An 18,217-nucleotide genomic window follows, 5' to 3' on the forward strand; every position below is an offset into this window, starting at 1 on the left:
GAAAGAAAGAGAGACAGTTGAATTTTCAGATTTTGAAAGAGTATCACTGTTCCATTTTCTATTTTATTTTAGATTTCCAATATCTGTAGTTGTTTTTAAAACTTGTATTCATTCACAAATGTGGCAATATATTTTTTTAAAAGCACTGTATTATGAATTAATTATCCTCAAAAGATAAATATTTTATCAAATTCTGATCCTTAAAAATGTTTATATAAAAAAAAAATTAAATTTAGACACAGCATGATTGCAGGCCATTTTGGCCCATGAGACCATGCCTCCCAATTTACACCCAATTAACCTACCCCCCACCCCCCCCCCCCGCCCCGTATGTTTTAAAGGGTAGGAGGAAACCAAAGCCCCTGGGGAAAACCCTCGCAGACATGGGGAGAACGTACAAACTCCTTACAGACAGCACGGGATTTGAACTCCGGGCCCGATTACTGGTGCAGGGAAGGCTTTGTGCTAATCATTATGCCAACCTTGCCGTCCCCAATAAAACACAGAAAATATATAAAACAGATGTATCATGTTAAATCTAAACAAAAACATTTAAATTCAATGACATTTAATCACCTCCAATGAAAAGAATGGAGTCTCTGATCCTGATGCAGGGTCAATGGAAATATAACCTAGGGTGTTCATTTTTTTGGACTTTCAACACTCTAAAGTTGGAACACAAGTCCTCACTCCCTTGCTGACTTTCAGGAAATTCATGGCTATGCATTCATGTGAGTAGCCTCAAAAATAATTTTGGTTGCCAAACCACCCCATCCTGCAAAAATGTTGTGCGCCACGATCTTAAGCAGTCTGGAATAATTATTTTTTTTAAATTTAACCAGGGATTTGTTGTCCTGTAAAGCTGAGGGGTACCTTTTTCTATTGGTAGAGGTTTTTGGAAGCAATCTGTTATCTTAATAACAGGTGCAACCATTAAAAACTTTCTGGCTTAATGAGTAACTTGACACCATGTATTTGAGTTATTTTTCCATTTAATCTCAATGGGTGTGCTAGTTTATTTTGATTTTTTTTAATTTAAGTTTTGTGGGTTCTAATCCCACTTGTGAGTACATTATTCAGGTTGATGATCAACTTGGCATTGTTTTTTAAAAGTTCCTGCAGATACTGCTACCTAATATTTCGTCTGCGCACTCTCCAACCAGATGGCATTAACGTCGACTTCTCCAGTTTCTATTAAACCCCTCCCCCAAGTCTCTTTTCTTATTCTCCTACCCTCCTATCCATCCTTGTATCTGTTAGTCTGTACTCCTCCCCCTGCCCCTTCCACTATCCTCTCTTCTCCCACTTTTTTTCCTCATATCTTGACAAAGGGTTCAGGCCCAAAACATTGGTTCCCCTGTAGCGGTAGCCAAATAGAGTTGATAAGAATGAGACCAGCAGTCTGAGAGTTTGTTTGCACTCCAGTTGTTTATTGAAACTTCCCGCGCTGTGCCTTATAAGGCCGCCAGCAGGTCTTGCCCTCACACTGGACATGACATCATGAAGTTATAAGGCCGCCAGCAGGTCTCGCCCTCACACTGGACATGACATCATGAAGTTATAAGGCCGCCAGCAGGTCTCGCCCTCACACTGGACATGACATCATGAAGTTATAAGGCCGCCAGCAGGTCCTGCCCTCACACTGGACATGACATCATGAAGTTATAAGGCCGCCAGCAGGTCTCGCCCTCACACTGGACATGACATCATGAAGTTATAAGGCCGCCAGCAGGTCTCGCCCTCACACTGGACATGACATCATGAAGTTATAAGGCCGCCAGCAGGTCTCGCCCTCACACTGGACATGACATCATGAAGTTATAAGGCCGCCAGCAGGTCTCGCCCTCACACTGGACATGACATCATGAAGTTATAAGGCCGCCAGCAGGTCTCGCCCTCACACTGGACATGACATCATGAAGTTATAAGGCCGCCAGCAGGTCCTGCCCTCACACTGGACATGACATCATGAAGTTATAAGGCCGCCAGCAGGTCTCGCCCTCACACTGGACATGACATCATGAAGTTATAAGGCCGCCAGCAGGTCTCGCCCTCACACTGGACATGACATCATGAAATTATAAGGCCGCCAGCAGGTCTCGCCCTCACACTGGACATGACATCATGAAGTTATAAGGCCGCCAGCAGGTCTCGCCCTCACACTGGACATGACATCATGAAGTTATAAGGCCGCCAGCAGGTCTCGCCCTCGCACTGGACATGACATCATGAAGTTATAAGGCCGCCAGCAGGTCTCGCCCTCACACTGGACATGACATCATGAAGTTGCCCTACATGCCTGCAGACCCGCCCTGGCCAGCGGAAAAGACACTCCCGACGGCGCCATCTTTACGCAGCTGCTCCGTTGCTGCGACTGTAACACGTGGAGCCGGTTTGCCTGTGGTCAATGATGTGGACTTCCACACCCCTTTATTTTCTATAGATGCTTTGTGACCTGCTGAAGTTTCTCCAGCACAATTTTTGTATAGCATTACAATAGCAACATCTACACATGTTCCTGTTTAACTCTAAAATCAAGCAGAGTTCCTTTGTGACCCATCATTACATTTTTTAAAAAATCTCTGGAAATTAAATGATCATCCCTTTGAATTGAATAAATGTATGAGGTGAAGAACAATTTGGAGGGCAAAGAAGAAAGGCTGTGTGTCAAACTAGTGAGTTACTCCCCTTGCGTTTATAGGGGTAATTTAAACAAGAGCCACTAGGACCATTACCTCCCTTCAAACGTAGCAAAGAACATGTTTAAGTCATCAGGGAGTATTGCTTGTTGGCTTTGCTTTGCACTCTGAGATAATGTGCACGCTCTGCCAGAGTTGCTGCATGTTCTCTTGCTTGATAAGGAAATTCAATTAATCACCAACACTTTCATTAAAACATAATCACCATTTTCATGAATCTTGCACACAAGATTCATTAATGGCTAATACCTGGTCTTTCTGAGGCTTCTTAAACAAGACATCTGAAATATCTGGCAGTAGATTACCATATACACATTTTCAGTGCTGATCTCAGGAGGAAGATGTAGAAAGTGACTCAAAATTTGTTGAACCACTATGACACAGAAAAGCAGTAATGACACGTCATGACTTCAGTTTTCTTTGCAGATTTAGCAGTGGAACAAGGCAACACCTGTCATTCTTGCTTACCGGTGAACAAGTTGCCATGCTTGGCTCTCCATATGATTGATTAAGTAGCATAAAGACATTATTTGTACTCTATTACAATGAGATCAAACGCACTCGACCACTGCTTTGCAAATGTCATCTGTAATTTGGAAATTTGGACCTCCTGGCTGTGTTCCTCCTTTCTGCATACAGACAGAAACTGAAGATCACAGATCCACTAGTGAAGACTTCAGAGAGGGTGACATGGTTGGCGTAGTCATTACAGCAGTTGGGACTGGGGTTTGAATCCTGTGTTGTCTGTAAGAAGTTGGTACGTTCTCCCTGTGTTTGCATGGGTTTTCCTCGGGGGCTCAAGTTTCCTCCCACTGTGCGAAACATACTGGGAGTTGTAGGCTTATGAGCTGAAAAAATTTCAAAAATTGGAACAGTGGAGTCAATGGACTGGACTATGTTCAAGGACTCAGTGACGGATCTGAATCTATGTGTTAAAGTGGCTACTGACTTTAGTAGAAAGTATGTGGATGCGCTCCTGCTAAGTTTATTTTGAGGGTGGCATGGCTAGCACAGCACTATTACAGTACCAACATCCAAGGTTCAAATATGGTGCTGTCTGTAAGGAGTTTGTACGTTAACTCTGTATCTGTGTGGCTTTCCTCCAAGTGCTCCTGTGTCCTTCCACCCTTCAAAAATGTAGGGCAGTTGTAGGTCAATTTTGTGTAATTGTACATCACGGTCTTGTGGGCCAAAAGGGTCTGTTACTGTGCTGTATGTCTAAAAAAGAAGCAAAAGATGAATCAAGTGATCTGCAAACTGTTGAAGACCAGATCTGTGGCATTCAGAAATATTCAGAAAGACCAGCTACCAGAAGACCAATGCAAAAAGACAATTCCAGACCAAAGTTGAGTCTTGGATGGATGCTCGACAGATCTGACAGGGGTTTATACACCATTACATCCAATAAGGCAAAACACAAGTACTGTAGTGTTATTAATTTCAATAAATTAGTTAAAGACAAGCTCAGGGCCATCTCTAAATATCCCATGTGTGCCCCCTCAGTCCCTCCTGATGCTGTGCTCCCAGTTTCTGAAGTTGGCATTAACAGAATTTTCAGAAGGCCAAATCCTCAAAAGTATCTAGCCAGATGATGCGCCTTGCTGCATCCTAAAAATGCGTATGAACCAACTGGCTCAAGTTTTTGTTGACATTTTCTACCTCTTGATACAACAGTCAGAGGTCCCGATGTGGTTCAAAATGACCTCCATTATGCCCAGTGCCCAAGAAGAGTAAGGAAACCTACCTCCATGATTATTGCCCAGTGGCACTTATGTCTACCGTAATGGTAGACACATTGTGGAGTAGATCAGCTCCTGTCTCAGGAGGCTCGCCAGCAACTATACTTTGCTGGGAGTTTTGAGGAGATTCAGTATCTCTTGAAAAATTCAACAGGTGTATTGTGGAGAGCCTTCTGGCTGATTGCATCATGTCCTACGCTCAGGACAAGAAAAGCTCCAGAAGGTTGTTATCATGGGTACCAGCCATTGAGAACATCTACAAGAGATGGTGTCTAAAGAAAGCAGCCTCCATGCTCAAAGACCCACACTACCATCGGGGAAAAAGGTACAGGAGCCTGAAGACAAGCACTGTGGCACAAGGACCTCTTATTCCTCTTGGCCATCTGATTCCTGAATGAACAATGAACCAAAGACATTGCCTTCCTTTGACTTGTTCATGCACTTTTTTTTATTATTTATTTGCAAAGAAATATATTTAAATGTTTGCCCCTGTGAAGCTGCTGCAAAACATCTTTGTGACAAGTTCATGATAATAAATTCTGATTTGGGGTGAGAGGAGAAAGATTTAATAGGGACCTGAGGAACGACATTACACAGAGCATGGTCTGTATATGGAATTAGCAGCCAGAGGAAGTGGTAGAACTGGGGACAATTGTGACATTCAAAAGACACAATTAGCTAGGCACATGGAATGGAAAGGTGTAGATCAGTGGTTTTCAAACTTTTTCTTTCCACTCACATCCCACCTTAAGTAATCCTTATGCCATCGGTACTCTGTGATTAGTAAGGGATTACTTAAAGGTGGGATGTGGGTGGAAATAAAAGTTTGAAAACCACTGTTTTAATCGTATCTAATTGACTCATTACGTGCCCGGTTTCGTAACTCCAAAGGAAATGGGCCAGTGACAATTTTTCTCAAGCAAAATATTTCAGTCACAATTGGGCTTACAGGAGTGATTCTCAACCTTCCCTTCCAACTCACATCCCACTTTAAGCAATCCCTTACTAATCACAGAGCACCGATGGCATAGGGATTACTTAAGGTGTGATGTGAGTGGAAAGAAAAAGTTTGAAAGCTACTGGTGTAGAGGGATATGGACTGATTGTAGGCCGAGGGGACTAATATTGTCAGCATGGATATTTGGGCCAAAGGGTCTGTCTTTGTGCTGTAGAAATCTGTAACAGTTTCTAAAAATTCATTAACAAACATGCAATTTCCTGTTTCCTCTCTCACTCCCTTATTTGAATAGAGTTAAATGAGCTGATTTTCGCTCTAAGGTTCCAATCTAAAGGAACTTTAAATTGCATGCAACTGAAGACAGTCAGTCCCACACAGATCCAACTGCAGTTGGATTTTGAGATGTTTGGGTTTCTGTTAAGATGTGATTATTTCCTTGTTTATTAGATTTCTATAATGTTCTGCATCTTCACAAACCTTTTTTTTAAAATTTGAAATATGTTTTTATGGCAAATGGGATTCAGTGGAGAACATTCCAGTCAGTCTGGTTTTGGTAATCTTCAGGCAAGTTCCTACCAGTGAATCATTTTTGCAACATGAAGCAATAGTTCTGCCGAGGCTTGTAGTTCTGAATTTTCTGTGGATTCGCCAGTAGAAGCTCAGGTACATGTAACAAAATTACATATAAAACTAGAAAATTTTATAAATCAAAATCAATACATGCTTTTTTTCAATTGCTTTCTCTCCCTCCCACGCAGAAAAATCCCAAAGAAGAAACAAAGAAAATAAATGAAAAAAGGAAAGAAAAGCAGAGAAAAAAAGGATAGACTAATTTTTTAGCAATACTGGATATTAACTAATTAATAAATTATGACCTAATTATTCTAATACGTACAACTACAGTTATAGCTTTTAAACACAAAGTATATAGTAAAATGAAACACTACTGTGTAATATATAAACACTCAATTTAAAAACTAAATATATATGTAAATTAACATCTAATAAAATAAAATGAAATGAAGTGAATTGAAGTGAGGTGAGGCCGGGGAGTGACAAAGTTCATACCAAATTCTACTATTTAACATACTTTAAGTTACTTATAAAGTTACAACATCAATTTTAAAAATTGTCATATTTGTTCTTTAAATTATATGTAATCTTTTCCAAAGGTATACAACTTTGCATTTCTCTATGCCATCTATCGAATACCAAATCCATGTCCAATTTCCATGAAACTGCTATGCATTTCCTGGCAACTGCCAGTGCAATCTTTAAAAATTCTTTTTGAAACCAATTTAATTTTAAATCTGGACTAATCCTTGATATTTCCCCAAAAGAAACAGCGTAGGGTTTCTCAGAAGCTTAACACCTATTACCTGTTGAAGAAATCTATTAAATTAGTCCAAAAGGAGTTCAATTTGGGCATGTCCATGTAGAGTGTAAAACAAAAAGTGCCTATATCCTGTTTGCATCAAAAACACATATCCAAAATATCTGACTTCAATCTATAAAGCTTTTGTGGTCTAATGCATAACTGATGTTTGAAATTGTACTGTACCATTCTATATCTACATTTATTATATTTTTCATACTATCATAACAAATTTGTGTCCAATTTCTATCATTTGTATCTATACCCAGGTCTATTTCCCACCTTTGTTTAGATTTATGAAGATCTTTCTTCTTTACTCCCCTCAAAAGTAATAAATACAGAACTGATACAAACTTTTTTTGTATTTGTATTTGATATTATCGTTTCTATTTCATCTTTTTCTAATAGCAAATAGGATGTAGTTAATCTTTCTTGTAAGTAAAGCCTTTAATTGATAATATCCAAATATTGTATTATTTTGTATTCTGTAGTGGCTGTGTAGCAGGCCAAGTGGACGCATATCATGGTATCGCGAACCGTCACCGGTATGGCTTCCCAGTGGATGTGTAGAGTTGCGGGCTGGGCTGCTATACACTCACCTGGACAATGGACCGCAGCAACACTGAGAGGCAGCACGCTGGTTTGCTATGCCTCTTTCTAGCGGGCGCAGGGCTCCAACCGTGTTTACTTTAAACACGCCAGCCCCACAGATTGGCGGAAAACACATAGTGATGTCACCTCCACCCGTCCTGTGGAGTCTGGGACAGGAGGGATATAAGGATGGGAAACTCAAATAGTCTTTGACTGACTAACTTTGTGTGGTGTGTTTATTTAGTTGCTCTACCAGCGTAGTTGCTACAATTCCATATTTAGCTTTCAATTGATCAAATGTCATTAAATATCTTCCTTGATAACAGTTTTTAATGAATTTTATTCCTTTTTTTGACCAGTTAATAAAATTTACATTATTCAGCTTAAACAGGATCAATTTATTTTGTACCAGCGGCATCTTCACTAATCCATAGTGCTTAACTCCCATCAACATTCTAACCAAATGTTTTAATATTGGTGTATCTGTTTCTCCAGTTAATCATCTCATTCCATTTATATAGGAATTCTTCAGATTCTTTTTCACCTATTTTATTCATTTCTGTTAACTCAAGCCATTTTTTCTCCTTCCTCAAAAAAAAGAAATAAATTTTAGTTGGGCCGCTTTATAATAATACTCAAAATTTGGAAGTGGTAGACCTCCAGATTCAAATCTCGAAGTTAATTTTTCCATTGAAATCCTCGATATCTTGCCTTTCCACAAGAATTTCCTTGTAATTTTATTTAGATCCTTAAAAAAACTTTTTAGGAATATCAATGGGCAAAGATTCAAATAAATACCCTTGGGAAAATAATCATTTTAATACAATTTACTCGGCCAATTATTGGCTTTTTCAACCCATTTTTAAAAATATTTTCCAATTTTCATGAACAATGGTCCATAATTAATTTTTAAAAAGATTCTTTAACTGTTATCAATTCTAATTCTCAAATATTTTATTCCATTTCAGGCCATTTAAATCTTGTATTTTGCCTACATTGGGAAAAGTCACCAAATGTCAGTGGCACTATTTCACTTTTGTCCCAATTAACTATATCCTGAGACTGCTCCATATTGTTCTAATTGCATATGTAGTTTATCTGTCAAATAAATAATTACATCATCTGCAAATAAGCTAATTTCAAGCTCCTTGGCCCCTATTTTTTCAATGCCCTTAATATCAAAATCTGTTCTAATTAATTCAGCTAATGGTTTAATTACTAATACAAAAAGAGCTGTCGATAATGGACAACATTGTCTTGTTGATCTTGTTAGTTTATTATAATCAGACATTTGACCATTTGTCACTACTCTTGCTCTTGGTTCAATATATAATGCTTTTATCCAATTTATAAATGTTTGTCCTAAATCAAATTTAGCAGGTATCTTAAAAAGAAAATCCCATTCTACTCTATCAAATGCCTTACATAGGAACATAGGAAGTAGGAACAGGAGTAGGCCAAAAATGGTCCATCGAGCCTGTTCCGCCATTCAATACGATCATGGCTGATCTAATTTATGACCTAACTCCACCTACCTGCCTTCTCCCCATATCCCCTAATTCCTCTATCATGTAAAAATTTATCTAACCGAATTTTAAATATGTTTAATGAGGCAGCCTCAACCACTTCCCTGGTTAGAGAATTCCAAACATTCACTACTCTCTGGGAAAAACTATTTTTCCTCATCTCTGTCCTAAATCTACTCCCCCGAATCTTGAAATTGTGTCCTCTCGTTTTAGTTTCCCCGGCCAGCTCAAAAAACCTTCCTACATCTATCCTATCCATACCCTTCATAAAATTTTATGCACTTAGGTTTTCTTTCTTTTGAGCTTGATGAATTAAACTAATCAACGTAATTACATTGCCGCCGATTTTCTTTTTTAATAAATCCTGTTTGGTTCTTGTTAATTAATTTTGATTAAAGAAAATTTCTAGCCTACTTGCCAATAATTTAGCCACTATCTTGTAATCCACATTCAATAAAGATAGAGTGCAGAGAAGGTTCACGAGAATGTTGAAAGGATTTCAGGGTCTGAGTTACAGGGAAAGGTTGTGCAGACTGGGGCGTTTTTCTCTGGAGCGTAGAAGATTGAGAGGGGACTTGATAGAGGTGTTTAAGATTTTAAAAGGGACAGAGTAAATGTGGATAGGCTTTTTCAATTAAGAAAGGGGGAGATTCAAACTAGAGGACATGGTTTAAGATTGAAGGGGGAAAATTATAAGGGGAACATGAGGGGAAATTTCTTTACGCAGAGGGTGGTGGGGATGTGGAATGAGCTTCCGGCAGACGTGGTCGAGGCAGGATCATTGGTTACATTTAAGGAAAGACTGGATTGTTACATGGATAGGAGGGGACTAGAGGGGTATGGACCGGGTGCTGGTCAGTGGGACTAGGAGGGTGGGGATTTGCTACGGCATGGACTAGTAGGGCCAAACTGGCCTGTTCTGTGCTGTAAGTGGTTATATGTTTATATATCAGTCTATAAGACAATGGCATTAATGGAGCTTTTCCTTTTTTTTTGGAATTATCATTATAATTGCCATCTTAAAAGAATTGTGTAGGTTTCCAGTTTCTTCCAGTTGTATTAAAACTTTCATAAATAGAGGAATCTGTATATCTTTAAATTCTTTATAAAATTCTGATGTAAATCCATCTTCACCAGGAAATTTATTGTTTTGTAAAGAAGCTATAACTCTTCCATCCTCTTCAACTATAAAAGAGGTTCATTAATATTTTCTGTTCTATACTTAATTTAGGCAAATTTATTTGATAAAAATCAATCAATTTTATTCTCATCCTGCTTAAGACTCTGATTTATATAATTGCTTAAAACAATTATTTATATCCTGAGGTTTATAGGATATGTGATATGTCCCATCTCTAGCTGTAACCATAACATTTGATTCTTGCTGTTTTCAATTGCCATGCTAAGACTTTGTGCTCGTTCCCCTAATTCATAATATCTCTTGTTTAGTTCTCATAATCATTTTTTTCCATTTTTTAAGATTGTAATGTGTTGTACTGCAACTTTTTATTCAAAAGGATTCTTCTTTTTTCTTCTAACAATTGTTTTTGTAATTCCTTTTCTAGATTTAATATTTTTCCCTCTAAATTATTGATTTAAGACATGTATTCCTTTTTAACTTTAGAAGAAAAACTTATTCGATCCACGTATATACATCTTCATTGAATCCCATAGAACAAATTTATTATACTGTGGCAGCACAACACTAGGAAGGTGAACTTGCCCCGCTTGTAATCCACGCGGCGGGGCAGCTGGCCAAAATGACGCTGTCGGGGGTTCCCTTCTTCTCAGCACAGGGCTCAGAAGCCCGCACTGGGGGACCACGTGACGCCCGGGTGACGTCAGTGCCCCCCAGCGTGGTTCTCAGCCAGGTCCGGGCTGGGAGTATGTCCAGGCCAGCAGCCTGCAATAAATCAGTTCTGCTCACTGAGCTCAACCCTTCTGGTAGTGTGTTCTTTCACTAGCAGTGTAGCTGCCACTAAAATCCATTGAATTGGCATTAATATCCAAGAATTGCTTTTTCTGAATCCTAATAAACTGACAAAAATCTTTCTTTTTCAAAAACATGCTATTAAACCTCCATCAAAAACTCATATCCTGCTTGTCTTCTAAATATAATGTTAAAAATAAAGGAGAATGATCTGATATTTGTAGCCTTGTATTGAACCTGGTGTACCCTACTGTGAAGTCTTGCTGACGATAGAGATATATCAATTCTAGAATATGAGCCATGTCTATTAGAATAAAATGAATAGTCCCTTTCTCTAGGATATGTCCTTCTCCAAATACAACCAAATTCAGGTTCTGTATTAATGACAGTTATTTTTGCTGCCTTGGATTTCAGCACACCTTTTGTAGATCTATCCAATAAGGGTTAGGGTTAGACAAAAATTAAAATCTCCACCTACTAAAATATTTTCATAGGCTTCTCCCATATTTAAAAAAAGTGCATTAATTCTTTTTCTTTGGCTTGGCTTCGCGGACGAAGATTTATGGAGGGGTAATGTCCACGTCAGCTGCAGGCTCGTTTGTGGCTGACAAGTCCAATGCGGGACAGGCAGACACGGTTGCAGCGGTTGCAAGGGAAAATTGGTTGGTTGGGGTTGGGTGTTGGGTTTTTCCTCCTTTGTCTTTTGTCAGTGAGGTGGGCTCTGCGGTCTTCTTCAAAGGAGGTTGCTGCCCGCCGAACTGTGAGGTGCTAAGATGTACGGTTTGAGGCAATATCAGCCCACTGGCGGAGGTCAATGTGGCAGGCACCAAGAGATATCTTTAGGCAGTCCTTGTACCTCTTCTTTGGTGCACCTCTGTCACGGTGGCCAGTGGAGAGCTCGCCATATAACACGATCTAGGGAAGGCGATGGTCCTCCATTCTGGAGACGTGACCTACCCAGTGCAGTTGGATCTTCAGCAGCGTGGATTCGATGCTGTCGGCCTCTGCCATCTCGAGTACTTTGATGTTAGGGATGAAGTCGCTCCAATGAATGTTGAGGATGGAGTGCATTAATACAAACCTACCAAATGGGTCTGAAACTGTATTTTGTATTTTAATTGGAAGAATTTTATTAATCAAAATTACTGCTCCTCTATCTTTTGTATTAAAATGTGATGCTGCTACTGTTCCAACCCAGTCCCTTTTTAATTTTTGATGCTCCTTTTTACTTAAATGTGCTTCTTGTAGAAAATCAATATCTAATTTTATTTTTTTAAAGTATATGTCAAAACTCTTTCTCTTTGTAGGGTTTTGTAGCCCATTTACATTGAAACATAAAACTTAATCCTTTATTCATTGTGGAAATTAAAAAAATTCTTACACTTTTCTCCTTTTCATAATTTCCCCTTCATCAGTCCCTGACTCTTCACCAACCTTTTAAATTTTTTTAAAAAATCATTAAATCCAGTAATAAAGATAGTCCTTGATTGGAAACTTAAAAGAAAGAAAGAGAAATACAGAAAAGAACCCCCCTTGGGCATTGTCATGAAACCTCCTGACAATGCTACCACCCTCAATTTTTCGATGCAAACAAAGTCGCAAAATAATGTCCCTGGTTCAGTAGGAACCAATCAGCATATCTCCAGATCCTCTGAGTACATTAAACTCATCTCTGCAACATTTTAAACTGCTTCCAGATTAGATTCACCGCAGTAATATAGCTTTCCGTCTTCAAGTGTTCCCTTCTTGGGTCAATTCTTGATGCATGTCGGGGGGGCGTGGCAAGATGGCATAGGGAGTGGACGTGCATTCCCGGTCTCCCCCAGGCAGTTATATAAATACCCGTTTTAAGAATATTTATTTTCTGTTAAAAGTCTTTGTTTTGTTTATCAATTGTTTTTAGTTTAAAATGGCAACAAAAATTAAGGAAAATAGAGTTCAAATACAGAACAAAACTACACTCTCCGACTTTGGAAGAAACTCGGCCTACTTGCCCAGACAGAACCACGGAGTCAAGGCTGGAATTTTCTTAAGAACGGAGCTCATTAGTTGGACTGTCGGATAAGCTGGCCTTGGACACCCCTCTGAAAGATGTTTAAAATGGCAACAAAGATTAAGGAAAATAGAGTTCAAATACAGAACAAAACTACACTCTCCGACTTTGGAAGAAACTCGGCCTACTTGCCCAGACAGAACCACGGAGTCAAGGCTGGAATTTTCTTAAGAACGGAGCTCATTAATTGGACTGTCGGATAAGCTGGCCTTGGACACCCCTCTGAAAGATGGTGATGAATATTGATTTGAAATGTTTTATGAAGATAAATTGCAGTAATTGGCATTGGTTGACCGTGAGTTTTAAAAATCTAGATAACATTAAAGTTTATTAGTGATTTTTTTTGGATGGAATATCGGAAGGATGAATTTATTATCTATAAATACAGAACAAAATTACATTCTTTGTCTTTGGAAGAAATTTGGCCTATTTGCCCAGACAGAGCCGGAGTTGGTGCTGGAATTTTCTCAAGAACAGAACTTATTAAAGTTGATTTCGGACTCCTTTTTGAAAGATGGCGACGAATGTTGATTTGAAATATTTGAAATATTTTCTGAAGATAAACATATATATGGAACTCCTTGACCTGCAATAAGGTTTATCAGTGATTTTTTTTTGGATGGAATATTGGAAGAGTGAATTTATTATCTGTGAGTATGCATACATTGCAAACAGATTTTAATAGTTTTGAAAAGGTTTTATTTAAACTAAACAACAAGATCAGTTTAATATTGAGAAAATTGGAAAAAACGGAAACTTTATTATTAAATTTGGAAATTCAGTAGAAAGAAACTATGAACAAGATTGATGATTTATAAAATTAAAGTTGAAGGAGCAATGTCCAAGAAGAGTTAAAAATTTTGAATAAGTTTTTCTTGAAAATAAACAATAATTTCAACTTAACATTGAGAAGATTGACAAAGTGGAAAATTTGGTATTAAATTGGGAAACACAGAAGAAAGAACTTATGAATAACATTGATGCTTTAGAAGATCAAGACCAAAGGAATTATGTTCAAGAAGATTTTAAAAGATTTGAAAAAAACTTTTTTTGAAAGTAAGCTACAAATTCAACTTGAGACTGAGAAGAATGGAAGATTCGGTGTTGAACTGGGATGTTCAGAGGTGTTTTAATTCAGTGGATGAAATTCAGGAAGACTTGAAAAAAAAATTTAAAAAAAAACTTTTATTGATTGTAAACAATGTTTAACTCAGTGTTGGGAGGGTGGAAAGGGTGCAAAATTTAATATCAAGTTTGGATTTTCAAAAAAAAGAGTTTATGAATAAGATTGGTTAAATTGATGGACCGGGGTTTTATGGATATAAGAAATGATGATTTTTCGGTTTATACGTGTATTTTGTCTGCCTGGGGGGGGGGGGGGGAGTGAGTGGTACTTCTGCTCCCGAAAGTCATATGCCACTTGTGGTTTATACCACACCCATTTGGGTTTTTGGGAATTAACCACCACAAGGTGGTTTCCTAAGGGGTTAGGGGAGGTGGGGGGGGGGGTGAAAATTTGAAAATTATTTAGTATCTATTATGTAATATTATACTAAGTCAATTTGAAATGAATGTATGGAGATACTATAAATAAATTTAAAAAAAAAATTCTTGATGCATGTCCAGCAAGCGTTCAGCATATTCTTTCTTTCCCAAGGGAACAGTTATTTATCATTCAGCATATTCTTGAGCCTGTTCCAGATTCATAAAGAATCTACTTGGACCTCCTTGAACAAATAATTTCAGAGTTGCAGGATAACGTAGAGTGAAAGTATATCCCTTCTTTCACAGTATATTTTTAAATGGATTGAAACTCTTCCTTTTTTTCTTCTTCAATAATTCAAAGCTTATATCGGGTTAAAAGAAAATCTTGTTCCCTCCAAATTCAAATGGAGCTTTTCTTTCTTTAGCCTTGTTTGGCTGTTAATTCCAAATTTTTTTCCCTTACTTGGTAACGAAGAAATTTGACCAAAATGGGCTTCTGCTTTTGATCCGGCTGAGGTTTAATCTAAGGGCTCTGGGGTCGCTCAATCTCAATATCTCCTTTAAAATGTTCTTCCCCAAAGGTCTGTGGAATCCAATGCTGTAAAAATTGAATAATATCTTTTCCTTTCTCTCCTTCTTTCTGGCCAATAATCTTAACATTAGTGCTTCGACTAAAATTTTCTCATGAATCCACTTTTTCAGACAATTGCTTATTCATCGCAAACACTTTTGATTCTTCATCCACTTTATCTACTTTTTCTTGAAGAAATTGATTTGCCAAATACTTTGAATTTTTCCTTCCATTTCTTGATGTTTTTTTTCCATCTTAACCATATAACCATATAACCATTTACGGAGTGGAAACAGGCCATGTTGGCCTTTCGAGTCCGCACCGGTTCACTGATTTTGTGCGCCCTCTTCAGGCAATGGTCCCGATGGGTTTGGCCTTCGAATTCCAACTTCAGTGGCTGAATTCTTCCATTATTCCACCTTGGCAAACTCCAAGACAAAATTATTTATCAGATTAGTACGGCTGTTGGGCAAGGAACTGGAATAGGATCTTTAACAAATTCACATACTTTATTAACTTTAGCCTTTGATCTTTTAATATCACATCTTATTAACTTTAACACTTGCATAATCATAACAACTGGGTCTTAAAACTTACGGATAACTTTAGTTTTCTTTCTTACCCCTTTTTCTTCTTCCAACAATTCCTCTGAGCCTTCTCCCTCTTCTAGCTCCGGTAGTTTTTCTCCCTCAGACAGCCTTTTGAACTGCTTGTAAACTTGTCTGGATGGCTTAGTTAGCCACTCTGACAGGGCTTCCTGTTGTTGCTGACTGCTCATGTGTGACTCCTTGCTCATACGTAGTCGGGTCACTCCTCTCTCCAACTCGTCTGGGTGTCCCTGTTGTTGCAGGGACGTCGCAGCACACCACGAGGCAAGTCGGGAGGCCCTCGTCGTCCGGCTTCTTCTCTAAGGTAGGCCTTTCTTTCTCCTCCAGTTGTTTTTCTTCCACCTTCTCTAGTTTCTTCTACTTTATCTTTCTTTGGCGGCATCAAATTTTTTTTTTCTTGATTGTATATAATTTGTTCAGGTGAGTTTTCGAACTTTTCTCTTCACTTTCTTTCCACTTTGACTTTTTCTCGGAGAAGCCAGATTTTTCGTCCTATCCCTACCTCATCACGTGACATCCCTTTTTTTGGATTTTGACACATTTTTTGCTTGGTGGTTTGGGGATCAATAATTCAGAACATCTTATGTTAAAGCTCAACTGACTATACATAGGGAACCAGAAGAAACAGCATTTCTGCAAACATTGGCGCATGTTGCTAGACACGGATGGACACAGAAATAAACAGCACACAAAGACAGTCGGGTGCACACTCAAGCACACAAAGAGAGACGTACTCTCAGAGGGACAGAGAGAGAGAGAGAGAGAGAGAGAGAGGATGTAGAGATGATGTTTTCCTTCATGGAGAAAACAAAATTAGGGAACATTTAAGAATAAAGGTCGCCCATTTGCCCTTCCTTCTGCCTAAAATGTTAGTAATATATCTTTTACTCCTATGGATACTGCAAAACCAGCTGAGTTCCTTCAGCATCTCTGTTTTTACAACTTTCTGCGGGAGCACAATTAAGAAAGTCCTTATTGGTGGTGTATAATAGCTGCAAAGCATTGGACAGGAAATCAATAGAGAGGATAATCAAAATGGTTGAAAAGCTCTCTGGAGTCTCTCTTTCCCCTATTGATGACATTTTAAATTTAGACTGTGACAGAGTATATAGATATGTTTTTTGGAGATAAATTGGGAAAGGTTTGTTGGAGTAGGTCACGTACAAATACTTCAAAACATATTATTTAAAATACTGGAGTTCTTCCCCATGCGAGACATGTCGGGACCAACAATCTTTGCAAGAGCTATGGAGAGTGCCCAAGAAAGATCTTGTTGGAGCTGCAGATTGTCTGGAAGAGAACATTGTTCTAAGAGGGTCATGTGGTTTTGCAAGCAGAGAGAGTCAAACAGGATTTCTCTCAGAGAGAGAGACACACACACACACACATACAGAGATTGCTTCCATAGTGTTACAGCTAGCAATAGAGCTGGGACTGGAACAGGACAAGCTGACAAGCTTGTGGAAACCCCATTTGGAAGACGGCCTGCTCAAAGCCCTTATGGTTCATGCATGAGGAGAGGACTGGCTGTCTAATGTTTTACTTGGAATAAGGGAAACAAAAAAGAACTTGGTGATGACCTGAAAGAAAGAGGTTATCATTTGGAGAACCCTGAAGGGGCAAGTTTTGTCAGCAAGGCACTGAAGTGGCGGATGGAAGTACATCAGTTCTGCATGTTCTGGAAGAACAAATCTCCTTCTGAAAACCAACAAGAACCTTCCTGAGCGGTAACCATTTACCTTTCAAGCACCAAAGCCTGGTGAACTTAATCAATGTTAAATTCTGTGCACAGTCTAAGAATTGCCTGCAACCAATGAACTTGGAGGAATGAGAAGTGAAATTGGACTGCGAACCAAAGGACTTTTCTGAACTTAGACACACATTACATACACATGTGGTTAGAATTAGAAGGGGGTTAAGTTTGGTCAAGTAAATCAATGGTGATAAGTTAAAGTGCGATTTTTTTTTCATGTTTAACGATAATTAAAAGCAACTTTTAAGTAACCAGTTGTCTGGGTGAATATCTATTGCTGCTGGGCTTATGGGTCCTGTGGGCTCGTACAGCATGGTCACAGGCCCTTTCAGCTCATGAGCCTGTGCCGTTCAATTACACCCAATTGACCTATATCTCTGTAACATTTTGAAGGGTTGGAGGATTCCAGAGAACCTGGAGGACAAATACAAACACCGAGAGAATGTACAAACTCTACAGTATTCGAACCCCGGTCTCAATTGCTGGTGTCTGTTAAAATGTTGCGTTAACAGCTACGCTGACAGTGCTGCTCTGCCAGGAAGGAGGTTCAGGACCATCAAAATCAGGACCGTCAGGCTGGGAAATATCTTACATCACATACAGTATAACTCAGATTATCGGAAAAAGTCGGGACCAAGCCTATGTCGGATAAACATTTTTTTTCGGAGAACTGGTCACTTTTTAAAAACTGCCCAGTAGCAACAGCAAATCATTTAGGTTGATGCATATATAGTATGTGATTATTATGTGCTGTGCATATGCATACACCGTGGACTGGAGAAAAGCCAGTTCATATGATAATAAGCTTGAACTTCATGCAGATTACTGGGATGGCAGAACTGGCTTATGAAGAGAATGTGTGTGTAAATTAGACTTCTTAACTATAGTTTACCAGAATAAGAGGTGATTTAATGGACTCCCCTCTCCCC

General features: G+C 38.8%; 1 protein-coding gene across 3 annotated transcripts in view; it reads left to right on the forward strand.

Annotated features, from left to right (window-relative positions):
• The window catches only part of sema4f (sema domain, immunoglobulin domain (Ig), transmembrane domain (TM) and short cytoplasmic domain, (semaphorin) 4F), a 245,386-nt gene that overhangs the window by 110,580 nt on the left and 116,589 nt on the right, over positions 1-18,217 (forward strand). The window lies entirely within an intron of this gene.

Source organism: Narcine bancroftii, chromosome 3 (assembly GCF_036971445.1).
Source record: "Narcine bancroftii isolate sNarBan1 chromosome 3, sNarBan1.hap1, whole genome shotgun sequence".
In the NCBI taxonomy this organism is placed as follows: Eukaryota; Metazoa; Chordata; class Chondrichthyes; order Torpediniformes; family Narcinidae; genus Narcine; species Narcine bancroftii.